This window comes from Erpetoichthys calabaricus, chromosome 9 (genome assembly GCF_900747795.2).
Source record: "Erpetoichthys calabaricus chromosome 9, fErpCal1.3, whole genome shotgun sequence".
Taxonomy (NCBI): Eukaryota; Metazoa; Chordata; class Cladistia; order Polypteriformes; family Polypteridae; genus Erpetoichthys; species Erpetoichthys calabaricus.
Window position 1 is genome coordinate 75,583,024 of NC_041402.2, and position 14,390 is coordinate 75,597,413.

The 14,390-nt window shown below is 42.3% G+C and overlaps 1 protein-coding gene across 3 annotated transcripts in view; it reads right to left on the minus strand.

Annotated features, from left to right (window-relative positions):
- Positions 1-14,390, minus strand: part of ankrd11 (ankyrin repeat domain 11) — a 428,609-nt gene that overhangs the window by 380,797 nt on the left and 33,422 nt on the right. The gene's annotated exons all lie outside the window — the stretch shown is intronic.

The window sequence follows — 14,390 nt, forward strand, 5'->3', positions numbered from 1 at the left end:
GAAGAATGTTGCTACCTGCATTAAAGAAATGCAGACTCCTAAGGAAGAGCCTGCTCTGGCCTTTCTTATATAGTTCCCCTATGCTCCTAGACCAGTCCAACCTCTCAGTAACGTGGCCGCCCCAAATTCTTATAACAGTGCACCACCTCTACATCTACTCCTTGAATAGTGATCAAACAAAGAGGCTCTTTGCTGTGCCGAAAGTCAACCACCAATTACTTCGTTTTGCTGATTTTAAGATTCAGACTAGAAGTGTGTGATATGTATCATCTACAATAATATCTTATTTGTTCTTTAAGGATGCACGAGCTGATGTTATGAAATATGTCACTCAATTTGCAAAAAACAATCAAAAACACGCCTTGGAAGTCCACACATTCACAGTCTCATGTTACGTAACAGGATAGACTACTGAGGATGTGCAAAGCAAAAGCATAGGCATGCACAGCCAGCACACCAGAAGTACAAAGCCCCGTAGATAATGGGGGGAAAAATAAATCTGAAAGAATTACGTCATTCATTCAAACAGATCATTTTTAATTCCGTAAGAAGGCCTCTCAAAGCTTTATGTCACAAGCTTTCTTGGTTCGGGGTCCACAATTTCAAAGCAATTTTTTTTTCTTTCATTATTTAAAACACTTGCAAAGATCCTAGCATCCTCACCCTACTCTGCTCCGACTTGTGTATAAAGTATGTACAATAATGACAACAATGTTAAAGCAATGATGAAGCAGAATGGAGAGACTGTGCCTGCTTGTAAATCCCAACTGTTCTATTCAAACTAATGTATATATCTGAACCGACTACAATTGGGTAAATAAGGGGAAAGAAAAGTATTTTCGCAGCTATTAAAAAAATAAATCAGGAATTCAGAGAGGGCAACTCTCAGCAGACTGTCACACAAAAAAAAAAAAAAAAGCAACAGCTACTTGATGATACCTGAGGTGGACAGTGATGTAAATCCACTTGAGTGGTGGAAAACACAAGAAGTACATTTCCCCAAATTGGGGAAACTTGCAACAAAAGTACCTGTGTATTCCTGTCTCAAGCAGCCCCTCTGAGAGGACTTTAAGCACCAGAGGAAATGTTGTTACATGTAATTGTGCTGCTCTGAAGTCAGATGATGTGGACAGACTGGTGTTTCTGTAACACAACATGAAGTTTCCTCAGTAGAATTTTACAATTGTTTTGTTTCTGATATCTTTGTTCAACATTGGTCAGAACTTGAAGTTAATAATTTATTCGGATTTGGGTTGGATTTATTTGTATCTTTGTGCAATACATGACAGAACTTCTTTACAAATGCCATAGTTTTTTCCCTGTGCAGTATTTGACAGATCATTGGATTTTTACACAATACTACGTATGTTATGATTTTTGTTTTTGCTTGTATGCTGCACAATTCAGCTTACAGCAGAGTAGTTTATGTTTATTCAGAATGTAATGTTTATTCCCTATAGTTCAAGTTTGTAGTAAAGATTAGTATTTTAATCCATTTGGATTCAGATCTTGTTTACATTAAGGGTAAGTGTCTATATAAAATGCTCTCATTAGAATAGTTTTGTTGGTCTTTTGGTTTATTCATACTTGCACTGTTTGATCTCAGTAATACTTTGACTGGTGATTTTGATTGATAACATCCGGCGCCGCCATGAGTGGCAGCCTTTTCAGCAGCTCCGTGTATGACTGTATATGTATGTGTACTTTTCTACTTTTATTTTTCTATTTTTATTTATTGATCACTCCTACCACTTTATTTTATGTGGATTCCTTCCCTGGACACACTTACTTTTACAACGTGGGCATGGATTTTAACACGCCGAGACTCGCCTATTCAAGTACTCAACTTCGGGCGCTGAGAACAAATGCCAGTGCCGGTGTGGTTCCATATTTACCCGACGAGGTAAGAAGGCGGTATCGTGGCAGCAGAGCCGGCACTAAGCTAAAAAAGAAGCGGCTTGCGAGAAAGTGGCGTTTCAAGCCTTCGGTGCCTTCTGTGATTCTGGGGAATGTAAACTCAATCTCAAATAAGATCGACGAACTGGCTGCGCTGGTGAAAAATGTAAGGACCTACAGAGAATGCAGTTTGTTGTGTTTCTGCGAAACGTGGCTAAATAACACCATCCCAGATGCCAACGTGGAGCTATCCGGGTTTAGCACAGTTAGAGCGGACAGAGACGCAAGTACCTGTGGGAAGCACAAAGGAGGAGGACTCGCTCTCTATGTTAATACACGGTGGTGTCACTCTGGACATGTTAACGTCAAAATCTCCACTTGCTGCAGGGATATCGAACTGTTGGCCGTAAGTTTACGTCCCTACTATTTGCCCAGAGAGTTTGGACATGTCATTGTTGTTATTGTATACATTCCTCCTCGGGCAGACGTGGAGTCAGCGAGTGACATCATCCATTCCGCTGTTGCTAAGTTACAAACGCAGCACCCTGAGGCGCTTGTGCTAATCGCTGGAGACTTTAACCATGTGACGCTGGACAAAACATTGCCTGCATTCTCCCAGTATGTGGACTGTAACACCCGGGGAAATAAGATTATTGATTTACTGTATGCAAACGTTAAAGACGCATACAGCGCCACCCCGCTGCCTGTGCTTGGGAAAGGAGATCATAACCTGGTTCAGCTTCAGCCTCACTATAAACCAAAAGTTAGAGTCCTACCTACAACCACACGATCATTCAGGAAGTGGACCCTGGAGGCTGAGAATACTCTGAGAGAACTTTTTGGAACTACAGACTGGGATATCCTGCAGGGATCTCATAATGAGAACATAGAGGAAGTTGTTGACTGCACTACTGACTACATCAACTTCTGTATGGACATTGTAGTTCCAGTAAGAACAGTACGCTGCTATGCTAACAACAAGCCATGGATTACAAGTGACATCAAGGGCCTTTTGAATCAGAAGAAAAGGGCTTTTAAAGATGGTGATCAGCATGAGCTCAAGCGCGTGCAGAAGGAACTCCGAGTCCAACTCAGGGCGGCGAAGGAGCAGTACAGGAGAAAGCTGGAGCAGAAGTTGCAGAATAACAGCATGAAGGAAGTGTGGGATGGGATGAAGATCATCACTGGCTGCAGCTCGAAGCGGGGTACCACCATTGAGAGAGACGTGAAGAGAGCAAACCAAATGAACAACTTTTTTAACAGGTTTGACCACCCTAACCCACTCTCACTCTCACCTCGGAGTACTGCACCCTCCACACATCCTTCTGCTGATACCAGCATAGGAAAAACATCCCCACCCATAATAACAACAGCGCAAGTGAGCAGAGAGCTGAGGAGACTTCGTGCCAGCAAAGCAGCGGGTCCAGATGGAGTATCGCCACGACTGCTGAAGGTCTGTGCATCGGAGCTGGGGGGTCCTCTACAGCGCATCTTCAACCTGAGCCTGGAACAGGGGAGAGTCCCGAGGCTTTGGAAAACATCTTGTATCACCCCAGTCCCAAAGGTATCACGTCCTAGTGAGCTGAATGACTTTCGGCCTGTTGCTCTGACATCACATGTGATGAAGACCATGGAGAGGCTGCTGCTTCACCACCTTAGGCCACAGGTTCAACACGCCCTTGACCCTCTGCAGTTTGCATATCAGGAGAAGGTGGGAGCGGAAGATGCCATCATCTATATGCTACACCGATCCCTCTCTCACTTGGACAGAGTCAGTGGTGCTGTAAGAATTATGTTTCTAGACTTCTCTAGCGCCTTCAACACAATCCAACCTCTGCTCCTTAGGGACAAGCTGACAGAGATGGGATTAGATTCATACCTAGTGGCATGGATCGTGGACTATCTTAAAGACAGACCTCAGTATGTGCGTCTTGGGAACTGCACGTCTGACATTGTGGTCAGCAACACAGGAGCGCCACAAGGGACTGTACTTTCTCCGGTCCTGTTCAGCCTATATACATCGGACTTCCAATACAACTCGGAGTCCTGCCATGTGCAAAAGTTCGCTGATGACACTGCTATCGTGGGCTGTATCAGGAATGGGCTGGAGGAGGAGTATAGGGACCTAATCAATGACTTTGTTAAATGGTCCGACTCAAACCACCTACACCTGAACACCAGCAAAACCAAGGAGCTGGTGGTGAATTTTAGGAGGCCCAGACCCCTCATAGACCCAGTGATCATCAAAGGTGACTGTGTGCAGATGGTGCAGACCTATAAATATCTGGGAGTGCAGCTGGATGATAAATTAGACTGGACTGCCAATACTGATGCGCTGTGCAAGAAAGGACAAAGCCGGTTATACTTCCTTAGAAGGCTGGCTTCCTTCAACATCTGCAATAAGATGCTGCAGATGTTCTATCAAACAGTTGTGGCGAGCGCCCTCTTCTACGCAGTGGTGTGCTGGGGAGGCAGCATTAAGAGGAAAGACGCCTCACGCCTGGACAAACTGGTGAGGAAGGCAGGCTCTATTGTTGGCATGGAGCTGGACAGTTTAACATCTGTGGCAGAGCGAAGGGCGCTCAGCAGGCTCCTATCAATTATGGAGAATCCACTGCATCCACTAAATAATGTCATCTCCAGACAGAAGAGCAGCTTCAGCGACAGACTGCTGTCACTGTCCTGCTCCACAGACAGATTGAGGAGATCGTTCCTCCCCCAAACTATGCGACTCTTTAATTCCACCAGGGGGGGGTAAACGTTAATATTTAACATTATACATAGTTATTGTCTGTTTTTTTTCACCTGTATTATTATCATTCTTTAATTTAATATTATTTATTGTATCAGTATGCTGCTGCTGAAGAATGTGAATTTCCCATCGGGATTAATAAAGTATCTATCTATCTATCTATCTATCTATCTATCTATCTTTAATGTGTTTAAGTTATTTTACTTCAGTTTTAATAAATAAGACCGTTTTTCCTTAACTTGTGCTTCCATTAATCTCATTAGTAAGCTACAATTAATGTCCTTTTAACAAGGCTAAGCTAGATCACTGAGACTTTTACAAACACATTTTTAAAGAATGTAAAATATTATCTAAGTATTGTTATCAAAGTCCCAAAAAATATTGAGATATAATTTTTTGTGAACATTGTACACCCCTAAATGAAGACAATTCTTTTTGCATCAAGAAACAATGTTCAAGAATCAAAGTGAAATGACCTGGTATTATATGTATAGTCTGAGGCGTACAGAGAAGAGAAAAAGAGACAGGACTGTTCCTTGTGGTGCTCCAGGGTTGATCACATTTGTATCAGAATTAACGTCCTCGAGTCTAACAAACTGTTGTCTACCCGAAAGATAGTCCATTTTCTAGGACACCATAGGAGCATCAATCTGCATATCTTTGAGTTTACCCTTTAACAAGGTTGGCTAGATGGTACTGAAGGAACCAGAGAAATCAAAAATCATAATCCACACAGTGCTGCCAGCTTTGTCCAGGTGAGAATAAGCCTCACGGAACAGACAGACAATTGCATCCTCCATTCCAATCTTTGTCTATAAGGCAAACTGCAGTGGGTCCAGGTGGTCTACCATAAGAGGGCTCATTTAGTCCGGGACCAGTCTCTCAAAGGTCTTCATGATGTGAGACTTAAGTGCCACTGGTCAGCAGTCATCAGGTAAAGAACAATGCAGTTTGTATCCACAGATGTGGCACTTTCTGAAGCCTTAGGGACAGACTGAACAGGTGGCAGAGGACACCACAATGTTGGTCAGAACAGGCTTTAAGAACCTGAGGTCTGATTTCATCTAGTCGTTTTTCCTGTGTACAGCTTTCTCAGTTGTCTCCTTATTTGGTATTCAGTTATGGACAGCCCATACCCATGATCAGTGGTGGACTTGTCACTGGCCATTCCAGCTGACATGGTAGGAGCTGTTGATGTAGTAGAGATGGTGTGGAGAGACTGGTCATTGGCAGAAGCAGGCAGAGGGAGGGAAAAGCTATTAAATAAAAAACTGGTTCAGGGCTTTAGTTTTGTCCACATCCTCTTAGAAATCCAGCGCTCAGGTTCTGTAAGTCCCATAATTATACCAATTCCATATGTCCTTCATGTTATTCTGAGGGAGTTTGTTTTCTATTTTAGCTTTATATGCATCCATTCCTTCATTCAACATTTTCTTTAGCACATGCTGTACATTCTTCAGAGCTTCTTTGTCACTGGATTTGAATGCTCTCTTTTTCACATTGAGGAGACTCTTCAGCTTCTTAGTAATCCAGGGCTTGTTGTTTGGAAAGCAATAAACTGTTTTTAGGGTAGCACTGTGCTGACACACAAGTTAATGTAGTGTGTGATGCAATGACAGAGCTCCTCAATATTGTCCACATTCTGAGCACTGCGCAGTTATTCTGAGCCATTTCAGCCTCCAAGCTCCACTACCTCATTATTCTGGTGGAAATAGGTTGCCGTCTAATAATAGGTTTGTAGCTGAGAATAAGATGAATCAGGTTGTGGTCAGAGTTGAATAAACAAGCCGGAGGATTATACTTAAAGGCATCTTAAAAATTTGAATACAGCAGGTCAAGCTTGTTGTTTCCTCAAGTGGAACTGGTTACAAACTGACAAAAATTTGTCATTGCTCCTTGAGATCTGTCAAAAGCCAGAGATCGAAATTTTTGACGAATCTAAAGCTTTCGCTCCTCCCCCATAAAAGATAGGTTATGACGGGAGAGTGTGAAAAGCAAGAAATAAAAAAAAAAGTAACAAAATAAAAGCACAGTGAAAATACAAACCTTCTTGGAAAAGGCTGCTGCTTGCACAGTGCCTGGAAGTTGATCAGTGCTGGCAAGATATGTTCGAAAATTTATAAAAAAAAAAAAAAAAAAAAAAAAAGCTTAACTTTGGAAGACAATTTTGTGTGGCAAATGCATATATGGGTTTGTCAAAAATAACTTGTAGTTGAAAAATACAGAACTTAACACAGAATAATACAGAACAGTAAACTCAGAGAAGCCCTGACAGCTCTGAGTCCTCCTGTTCCTCTTCCTCCTCAGACTGTTAGGTTATATAGCACGATGTTCAGAGTGCAAGTTCAAGGGGGTTCTGCTCAAGCTTTACAACACATAGGTAAGGCCTCATCTGGAGTACTGTGTGCAGTTTTGGTCTCCAAGCTACAAAAAGAACATAGCAGCACTAAAATAAGGTCCAGAGAAGAGCAACTAGGATAATTCCAGAGCTACAGGGGAAGAATTATAAAGAAACATTAAAAGAGCTGAGCCTGGTCAGTTTAAGCAAAAGAAGATTAAGAGGAGACATGACTGAAGTGTTTAAAAATTATGAATGGAATTAGTACAGAGGATTGAGACTTATTTTAAAATATGTTCATCGAGAACAAGGGGACACAGTTGGAAAAATTTGCATAAAGGATAAATTTCGCAGAAACATTAGGAAGTTTTTCTTTAGACAGAGAGAGAATCAAATACTTGGAATAAGCTACCAAGTAGCATGGTAGATGGTAAGACTTCAGGGACTTTCAAAACAAGACTTGATGTTTTTTATAGAATTAACTGGATAGGACTGGCAAGCTTTGTTGGGCTGAATGGCCTGTTCTTATCTGCATTGTTCTAATGTTCTTTACAACGGTCGCTACAATACAGTATTATGCATTTTCGTGTGATGATCAACTCAGTAGAGCAGGATATCAGTCACTTTTTTCATTTTCTTCATATAATGCAAGCATCTGATCATTTGTCACAGATGTTTGTGTTCTTTACCAGAGGCAAAATCTAGGTTTTCTGTAAAGTTATGTTCTCACAGTGTTCAAAGAAACATTAATGAATTTGAAGGAGAATTTTGGGGCAACCGATGATTCATTTTAAAATATCCACAAATATGAAACAGAGAAACAACTTTTGCACTGAGACAGTATTCAACTATGAAACTGTAAGAGCAAAATGCAAAGTAGAACATCGTAAAGAATTCAAAAACGTTGGCGCAATACACATGCAGAGCAGGTTAGAGATAATGGAAGTACGAAAATTCAAAAGTAAATATCGCATTAGTGCAAACAAACGGAAAATTATTACTCGGTGAAATAACAGAACAGCGAAAAGAGATTGAATATATTGTTCAGATTTAAACTTTAACTCAGAGACTTGTAGAACATCTATTTTTTGTTATACTTAAGGGAAAAGATAGTGTTTCTTCCCAATGAAGGTGACTATCTGCGAGAATTAAAAGTTTTGTTTTTTGGTGAAAGTGAAATCCACATATGCAAGCGACAGAGACACAAAGTTACTGGCACGTGACAAAGGCAGGGGAGTTGGCAAGCGAAGCGAGCTATTGTTCAGATTTAAACTTTAACTCAGAGACTTGTAGAACATCTAATTTGTGTTACCATAAGGGAAAAGATAGTGTTTCTTCCCAATGAAGGTGACTATCTGCGAGAATTAAAAGTTTTGTTTTTTGGTGAAAGTGAAATCCACATATGCAAGCGACAGAGACACAAAGTTACTGGCACGTGACAAAGGCAGGGGAGTTGGCAAGCGAAGCGAGCAGGGAGCAAAGCCCCCTAGTATATATAAAAATTAAAAAATATTACTTTCCTGCTACTGCCATGCAGCATGCTTAGTACTTTGTAAATCAGTCTCTTGTGCTAAAGCATAGTGTTCTTCCCCAGCTCCACGTGTCATGCCACATTTTGAAAAAGAGTGTCAGCTATATCCCTTGAGTTTTAATAGCATTTTGTAGCTTTTCTTTTTTGTTATAATTAATCAATTACACACTGTTAAGGCAAATAAACGTAATGTGTGCTGTTGGAATTGTCACAAAAAATTTGAACATTTATGAAACATCAAAAGTGCTTCAAGTATTGATTCAATTTCAATAAATGAAGAAGAACAATGAAAGATGTAAAGCGTGATGCTGACAAAATTGAAAAACGTGTTGAAAATGGAAACCACTGACAGTAATGTTATTCTGTATTAATGTTCTTCTGCACTGTAACTTTCTTTTAAAATTCTCTTATGTTTTGTTAATAAATTGTGACATGCAGGCAGCTAGCAATGGGCTGTGCAGGAGCAAAAAGGGTGTTAGTGCCTCCACCAGCAAAAACTGTATAGCTGCTGGACCTACAATTGCTGCCACTGACACTTTACTTGACTCGCTCTTTGGCTTAGGAAAAAAACAATGAAGAAGAAAACAAGACATATGGAAGCTGAAGAAATGCATGGTCAGGTTGTAATTGAATGAGATTCTGATGCTATGTAGAGAAGAAAGCTACCAAAGAAGAAAATCCATTATATTAGTGGAATACTAATGAGGCTAGATACCCTACTCTGGAAGATCTACCTACACTGTGTATTCCTGCTACATCAACAATATCTAACTCAGCTGCAGGCAACATAACATCCACAAAGAGAGCCAGCCTTTGTGAAAAACTTGTGAACATGCTTACATTTTTACAGTGCAACTCAAAACTTCTGCAGAATCATTTTACTTCCCTGGTGACAATGGTGAAGTAATTTAAGAGACTGTTTATAAAGATACTAATGTAGCAGTTTTAGCTATTGTTTGTTTTTAAGCCACTGCTGGAGCAATTTAAGTAACATAACTAAGTTGGTTATGTTTTACTGCAAAAAAATTAACTTCACTGCATTTTAAAGCGTTTACCACTCTCTGCATATGTTTTACTCTTCTACAGAGGTGGGTAGAGTAGCCAAAAATTGTACTCAAGTACAAGTAACGTTACGTCAAAATAATGTTACTCAAGTAGAAGTAAAAAGTAATCATCCAAACAATTACTCAAGTAAGAGTAAAAAAGGTTTTTTTGAAAAGACAACTCAAGTACCAATTAACTGAACATAATAAATGACTTATTTTTTAGAAATGTTGTAATAAAACAGACAAAAATATAAAACAATGTGCAAATTCTGCTATTTCCAATTAATACAAAATGAGTAAAAATAAAATCTTTACAAAATAAAGATGCACAAATAACACAAAGTTCCAAATCTCAGTTTTTCACAACAAAGCTTTTGAAGCCAATACCTACAGTAGATAACATGTATGTTTGAACAGTGCAAACTACTTACAGTGACAAGATATATTGTACACTGACAGTATAATACTGTATATTCACTTTGTGGTGTAGTGGGACCGCAGCTTCAAGAAAAAAAAAAAAAAAGGCCAGTTTCAAATCCATTAAGTTGTGTCATTCTCTGTAGGTGCAATTGTATGACCACAGGGAGTTAATGAGGTAGCTGGAGCGAGTCACACCTGCACGTGCGGGTGCAATCGTTCTCAATTGCTTCATTGGCTTTCTGCGGCGTGTGATTAAGGCCCACGGAGATGGGAGTGTATATATACGGGTCGGCACAAAAAAAAAAAAGAAGGGGGAAATCAAAGAAAAGGAGAAAAGAAGAGTGTGTAGAGGATCGGCATCGTCACACACTGCTCTTCAAATAGCACAGCTGATAGAAAATAACATTAGAACAAGACAGCTTGTGCACGTACAAGAAGTCTCACTTTACCGTGACTGTGTCTGTGCATGTTTGGTTAAAACGTGCTTGTTCTTCACTCAGTGAAGGTTCTTGCAGTGAAGCTGTGACCGTTTAGCAGTGAACATGAGCCCCGCATGACTAAAAGTCTCTCATAGGCTGCAGACGCAGTTTGTGTGTGGTCATGTGACTGCATGGATACATCTGATTGATGAAATGGAGTCATGCGATTATTGTTGCTACATCTGATTGATGAAACAGTCATGCAGTAGATCCACGGGCGACTTCTCTCTGGCAAAAATACAGAGTATCTAATGTGTAAATGGAAAAAAGTAACGAGTCGACTGTTGCCCAATATAGCGGAGTAAGAGTAGCGTTTCTTCTTCACAAATGTACTCAAGTAAAAGTAAAAAGTATGGTGCAGTAAATCTACTCTTAGAAGTACAATTATTTTTTAAAAAGTTACTCAAGTAAATGTAACGGAGTAAATATAACTCATTACTACCCACTTCTGCTCTTCTGTTATATATTATAGATAGAAGAGTTATAATTAACTCTTGCTCACATAATGGGAGAAACGATGTAAAAAAAAAAAAATCAATAAAATACTTATAAAACTAAGTTCTTTTTTATTCTGATTAATTGAAAAACAATTGACAGATTGATTATTAAAATAATCATTAGTTGCAGCCCTTACTCATAAGTACTCAAATTGCCAGCCTCATGTACTTACAATTGTAACCGTACTTTTGCCCACCAATGTATATGTGTGTGCATGTGTATCTATCTCTATCTCTCTCATATATATATATATATATATATGTAAACGGGCTGGCATAAGCGAAAATGTCGGATAATGGGAGGTGTTAAGAAAAAGCCTATTAGACGTCAAACTATGTTATAATTTTACACATTACGAGCCTAACACAGTGGAACCTCAGTTCACGAACATCTCTGAACACGTACAAATTAGGTTATGACCAAAAAGTTCACAAAACTATTGCCTCTGTGCACGACCACACACTCGGTATAGGAACAAGCCAGTTTCCCTTTCGGTTTGTGCGCGCCTATGATTTACGCACGTGTTCAGTCTCTTCCTGTGCATTCCCTGTGCAGCACACGAGAGAGAAACAGACACACGCACGAGAGAGAGAGACGCACGCGAGAGAGAGAGAGAGAGAGAGACGCGCGCACACGCGAGAGAGAGAGAGAGACGCGCGCGCGCGCGAGAGAGAGAGAGAGAGAGAGAGGCGCGCGCACGCGAGAGAGAGAGAGAGAGGCACGCGAGAGAGAGAGAGAGGCACGCGCACGAGAGAGAGAGAGAGAGGCGTGCGCACGCGAGAGAGAGAGAGAGAGAGAGAGAGAGAGACGCGCGCGCACGCGAGAGAGAGACGCGCGCGCACGAGAGAGAGACGCGCGCGCGCGCGCGAGAGAGAGAGAGAGAGACGCGCGCACGCGAGAGAGAGAGAGAGAGACGCGCGCACGCGAGAGAGAGAGAGAGAGAGAGACGAGAGAGAGAGAGAGAGAGGCACGCGAGAGAGAGAGAGAGAGAGACGCGCACGCGAGAGAGAGAGAGAGAGGCGCACGCGAGAGAGAGAGAGGCGCGCACGCGAGAGAGAGAGAGAGAGAGACGCGCACGAGAGAGAGAGAGAGAGACGCGCACGCGAGAGAGAGAGAGAGAGAGAGAGAGACACGCACGCGAGAGAGAGAGAGAGACGCGCGCACGCGAGAGAGAGAGAGACGCGCGCACGCGAGAGAGAGAGAGAGACGCGCGCACGCGAGAGAGAGACGCGCGCACGCGAGAGAGAGAGAGAGAGAGAGAGAGAGAGAGAGGCACGCGAGAGAGAGAGAGAGAGAGAGAGGCACGCGCACGAGAGAGAGAGGCGAGAGAGAGAGGCGTGCGCACGCGAGAGAGAGAGAGGCGCGCGCACGCGAGAGAGAGAGAGAGAGAGAGACGCGCGCGCGCGCACGCGAGAGAGAGAGAGAGAGAGAGACGCGCGCGCGCACGCGAGAGAGAGAGAGAGAGACGCGCGCGCACGCGAGAGAGAGAGAGAGAGACGCGCGCGCGCACGCGAGAGAGAGACGCGCGCGCACGCGAGAGAGAGAGAGAGAGAGACGCGCGCGCACGCGAGAGAGAGAGACGCGCGCGCACGCGAGAGAGAGAGAGAGACGTGCGGATCTCTGGACTATAATTACATTTCAACCGTTGCCGTTTTTCATGAACATTTTTCATGATTTACTGTGTGTTTTCCTTGTGCTTTGTTGTATTTAATGTGTGATTGCATAAGGGGAACAGGGGTGATATCGTTGTTTTCATTGCATTCTTTATTTGCTGTTTGATTACCGGTTTGTTTTGTTTGTGTCTCTGTGAGTGCGTGCAGATAGGGCCAAGGCTGGGTGCGTCCCTGGAATCTCCAACATAAAAATAAATCACCATCGAGAATCTTAGCAGCACCAGACCTCTACAGCGTTATTCATTTCTCCTTGCTGCTGATTGACTGTGATGCATCTCCAGCTGAGTGTTCTTGCGTTTTCCATTTTGATCCTCTGAATCCTTAAACCGCCACAACCAGCTATAGTCGTTTCCCAGTGCCATATGTGAGCACGCAGGAGCCGATCAGTTAGTGCCATACATTCTTTGAGCAGCCAGCTCACGACCACTGCCAGCCCCTTGTGAGCAGAGAGGCTGAACGCACCCCTAGAAGACACAGACACTCCTCAAAAAAACCCTCTTAAACGCTGATAGACTACCTTCACATTGCTCCCTTACTTGCGGCTGCTCCGTCGCGTGATATGCTTCTTGCACGACACGACGCTTACTTAAAAGCCTGAACAGCACGTGTCCTTTTCGGCTGATTGCTTTGTTTTTCTCTCCTTCCCCAGACATCTTCTGCTCCTGTTGGGGGTCCCACTCCCATTGTGCTCCCCTATGATGTTTGCCTATTCTTTTAAACGAGAACTAACTGCATATTGAGCTAGTTTTACTTCTGAAAGAGACATGTTTGTTTGAAGTGTTTCAATAAAGTTCCTGTCTCTACAATCTCCTGTGTTTCTGTGCAATTCTGTGACCCAAGCATGACATCCTGCGGCACTGCAGCCTCACTGTCCCTGGGATTCAGACGCTGCACTAGACTAGCCTGCAAGCATCAGCGCTTACCTCTGTGTGCTTGCATGCAGCCAGTTCAAGCGCAGTTGGCTCAGTGATTTAACCCCCAAGTATGTGGCAGTTTAAGAATTAAAGCCCCAAGATGCCGCCGAAAGGCCCTGCACCTTCTAAGGCTTCTGGCAATGAAAACACGCATGAATTATAGCGGTAACATCAGTATTTTACATTCTAGCATTGCGGGAGACATTGCAGTACAGTACTGTGTAGTATACAGGTTTACCTTCACATTCTTTTTTTTTAGGTAATGTATTAAGCCGAGTTTGAAATTAAAGTGTTTTGGGGGCATATTTAGGGTTTAAACTATAAAAATAGGCATTTTTTTTAACCACATCCAAAATTTGCTGTTTTTCACAATTCTCAGGTGCTCTAGGAATGTAACCCCAGCGAAATTTGGGGGTGTACTGTATATAAATCCTCTTTAATAAAATCCCTGTGTGCGTCCAGGTGTCCGTGTGTGTGTGTCTTCTGGTGAAGTGCGCATGTGCGGGGCACGGTGCGATGCGTGATATTACTGTCACAGAAAGTTAGAGGCGTTTTACGGAAATACAAACCAGTATTACTGCAAGAGGAAATTAAAGGTACACAATACAGTGACGCATATTACAGCCACATACAAGCCAGTATTACTGTCAGAGGAGATTAAAGGCATATAACCGACGCCCACGCCTGTATTACTGCCAGAGAAAATTAAAGTTATATTACGGACATACAAGCCAGCGGACGTACAAGAGAGTATTACTGTCACAGAAAATTAAAGACACACAATACACGGCGGCAGCCCACAAAGAACGGTCAGCTCAGCAAGTAAACATCAACAAAAGAAAG